Source organism: Trichechus manatus, unplaced genomic scaffold (assembly GCF_000243295.1).
Source record: "Trichechus manatus latirostris isolate Lorelei unplaced genomic scaffold, TriManLat1.0 scaffold00018, whole genome shotgun sequence".
In the NCBI taxonomy this organism is placed as follows: domain Eukaryota; kingdom Metazoa; phylum Chordata; class Mammalia; order Sirenia; family Trichechidae; genus Trichechus; species Trichechus manatus.
Window position 1 is genome coordinate 11,395,545 of NW_004443954.1, and position 3,834 is coordinate 11,399,378.

At 47.2% G+C, this 3,834-nt stretch overlaps 1 protein-coding gene across 1 annotated transcript in view; it reads right to left on the reverse strand.

The window, feature by feature from the left end:
• The window catches only part of ADHFE1 (alcohol dehydrogenase iron containing 1), a 26,560-nt gene extending 26,078 nt beyond the window's left edge, over positions 1–482 (reverse strand). The window contains exon 1 of the mRNA XM_023727721.1: positions 46–482. The gene's annotated coding sequence lies outside the window, so the exon portion shown is untranslated. The remainder of the gene's footprint in view (positions 1–45) is intronic.
• Between the last annotated feature and the right edge of the window lie 3,352 nt (positions 483–3,834).

The window sequence follows — 3,834 nt, forward strand, 5'->3', positions numbered from 1 at the left end:
AGAACCCAAAATTGTGGCTAGTTTAAAAACACAAAATGCATTTACCTTGGGAGTAAGTATGAGAATGAGTTGGGCATTGGCATCTAAGGAAAAAAGAAAAAAATAAAGAAAAACGTAAAATGAGACAAAGAAAACCAAAAGACAAAAAGCCTTTCAGTAACTAGTCCTAAAATGCTGTGACAGGAATCATTACTGGCATATACTGTGCAATAGAAAAAATAGGAATCGGAGATGGACAAAAAGTTGATTCTAGAGTCGTTTCCGGTCCCTGGTGGCGAAAACAGTTTGCTCTGGACTGCTGGACTACTAACCAAAAAGTTGGCATTTGAACCCACACAGCTGCACTGCGAAAGAAAGACCGGTCGATCTGCTTCAGTAAAAATTACAGCCAAGAAAACCTTCTGGAGCTCAGTTCCACTCTGCAACACATGGCGGTCACCACGAGCTGGAATCTATTCCACGGCAACCAGGGTAGTCTTTTCAGCACTGTAGGATAATTTTTTTTTTTTTTACAAAGTAATTTATCAAATGCCCGCGAGGAGCTAAGCACTCTGGGAATCCAGTAAGTGTAAGATGGGGTTCCTGGTCTCCGTGGGTCCTACCTCTTAACAGGTTAGGAGCTTAGCCCAAATTCACCGGAGTCCCTCCCTCCCATGGTCTCATCCTATCCCCCACTGCTGGGAAATTTCCGTGTACTTCCCCAAGTCTTTAAGGTGTTTTCTCTTCGAAGAAGCTGTGGCCCCGACCCTCCAGGAGAGCCTCCACTTGACCCGCAGCCCTCCCTGGCCACCCCCTCCGTCTCCATCCTGTCTCTGCACCCTCTTCCCCTCCCTGGTCGCTGACGCTCGGTTTCCGCCGCTCACCACGCTGCTTAAATTGCACTCACACCCGTGTGGTTCTTTTCACAAAATTCCACCCCCTCGTCTCATCCCCAGTCTGCTTCTCTACAGACGCCCCACGTCCTCCTTTTTGGAAGCACCTCTCCCTTGGCTTCTGTATCCCCTTCCCGCTCTGGTTGTCTCCAGTTTCTTTGGCAGTCCATTCCCTCTGGCTTCTTTTTCTCCTCCTGCTCCCGAACTGACAAAGGGTAGGAATAGGGCATTATGTTCCTATTTATTCCCTTGGGGATATTGTCACAGTGGCGTTTCAATAGATACTTGCGTACACACTCCCCCCCACCCATCAGATTTGGAATTAAAACATCCAAAGAAGAGGAAGGAAAAGGGTGGGACTGGATGACCGTTGTGATCTCAAAAATTCTGAGAATTATGAAAACAGACATCTGGCGCGTGTAAGCGATGCCATGAATCACAGCTGCCATCTAGTGGTCTCAGCCGAGCACACTAAGTGGTTGAAGGTTTCCAGACTAATCAGTTTGTCTCATAAATCCTGGCTCCTGGGTAAACGAAAGCAGCCATTGCCAATGCTGTGTTCTTCCGAGATGGGCTTCACTTTGGAGGACTTTCCCTGCCTCACGCCCTCCAAGGACAAGAAAAGAGGGCAAAGTGAAGAAAAAATTCAAACGCAAAGATTTCCAACAGGAAAGCGTCAATATCCTGTTAGTGGCCCGTGGGCGCATATGCTCCTTTCCACCCTTTCGCTTTATTGAAGCACTGAGGCTACCTTAATTCACCATTTCCGCTCCTTCTTATCTGCAGCTTGTACTCCACCCTCTCTTGCCTTCTTGGAGGGCTTGGAAATGGTTCTTTGTAGTTCCAACCCCGGCTGAGAATACGCATTTCTAACAAGTTCCTAGGCGATGCTAATGCTGCTGGTTAGGGACCAATTCTGAGAATGACTAGTACAGCAGCTGTTCTCAAAATTTATTATGTCTAAGAATCACCTGGGGATCTTGTTAAACTGTAGATTCTGATTCAGTATATCTGGGAGGGAAATGCAAATTCTCAGCAGGGGTTTGAACGAGAATAACTGGTTCGAAGCCCTGTCTTCTCGGGATTTCCTAGTTCCTCTCCACTGGACGCTTCTCATCATATTTAAAGAGTTTTGTGACCCTAATACCTCACAGCATGTTTTCTCCTTTTCAAAACGGGCGATTGAGAGCTCGACATAACTAATGTCATAATGATACCAAAATAACCTATAAGGTTTTTTTTGCTTGGTATTTTGTACACTTTACTTTCAATGCCCTTTTTTGTTGTGCCAGCGGCACTGCTCTCTTTCCAAGGGGGTGTGGGGCTTTCTCAGCTCTTGCGGCCTTAGTCTCCCTCTTTTTCTTTGTTCTCTTAGGGGATGGCCTGCGGCCTGCAGGGCGGCAGATGGGAGGCTGCCTGGCGCTTTTGGTCTATAACTTTCTTCTCGCTCCTTATCTTTGCCGGAGTGGCCTTGGTGGGCCGGTTCCCCTAGCCGAAAGATTTTTATATAATAAGTTTTTTGCCTCTTACCAGCATAAAGGTTAGAGTCCAGATGTCTGGCATGCATATCTTCGGTCTAATAAACAGTTTCTTGTAATTGTCTTGTGATGTATACTCACCTGACCATCTGTGGGTGACGCGTCTGAAGACACTACGTAACCCTTGCAAAAACGATGGACCACCCCTTCCTTGGCTTGCAGGGCTCTTGACTCTCCTGTGCTTTCTACAGTGGTTCTTTCTCCTTCTCCTTTTCTGGCTCTTCCCTCCTGCTCATCCCTTAAATGTTGAGTTCTGCATTACACTGCCTTCAGCCACTCGGAACATTCTTTTTCTCTCACCCTTTATAGGCAACCAAGCACCGAGGCCCAGGGTTCTCATTCCCCAAGTATTTCTCCCCCCCAAATCCATCTACTTCTCTTCCCGCCCGGTGTCACCACCTGGTCCTGGGCATCTCTCACCTGGATTACTACCAGGTTTCTAACTGGCTTCTCTTGGCTCCACCTTGGCCACCTCTATTCCCCACACTGTAGTCTGAGTAATTTTCCTGATGACGTCACTCTCGTTTAAAACAGCTTCAGTGCCTCCCTGTGGCTCTTGTGATAAATTCACTCATGACTCAGCCTGACTGGCCCTGCTCACCTATCCAGCTGGTTCTTTCATCATGCTCTGGAAAAATTAACTTCTTTCTTTTCCTTGAGTGAGTCTCTAGGCTCCAGACCTTTCCCCTGGTGATTTCTCCCACAGGGAACATTCTTAACCCTCTTGGTCTGGCTAACTATGGTTCTTTCTTTGGTCGTTCAGTTGTCACTGATGTCAGTTCAGATGCCTTCGGCCCTGGTTAGACACCTTTCTCTGTGGTGCAGAGTACCCGCGCCTCCTCACTAATAAAATGGCAATCGCACTGTATTGCTGGTGCTGTTTTCTTGTTGCCATCTGCCTCTGGATTGTAAATTTGGGGATGGCAGGGCAAAATCTAGTACCCTTTGTCACAACTTTATCCTCAATTGTTAGCACAGTGTTGGGCATAAAGTAAGCCCTTAATACTGATTGGATGAGTGATTAAATGAATAAATAAATGAAAGTAGACATTTCCATTCCCCTGACCCTCTTCTCTCATTGTCCTGGTGTGCCAAGACTTAGAACTGGGGTGGGGAGAATAAGCTGTGGGCTCCCCCACCTTTTTAGGAGGGCCTGGAACCACTGGTGGGCTTCCTCAGACTCTCCCTGAGAAGCAGAGAAACCATGGTTAGAGAAAGGACCTCATTTACCACCCTTCCTGTGGCTGGCCCGGTGATTGTGTCTTCCCTCCTGGTATTACTGACTACAGCCCTCCCCTGGGCACTAAATCTCAGCCTTCTCATCTACTCAAGCACTACCAGCAGTGCTTCCTTCTCTCTCCTCCATAATCAAAATTTGCCTCCCCATTAGATCTCATCCACTGGCATAAAATTGTTATTATTCC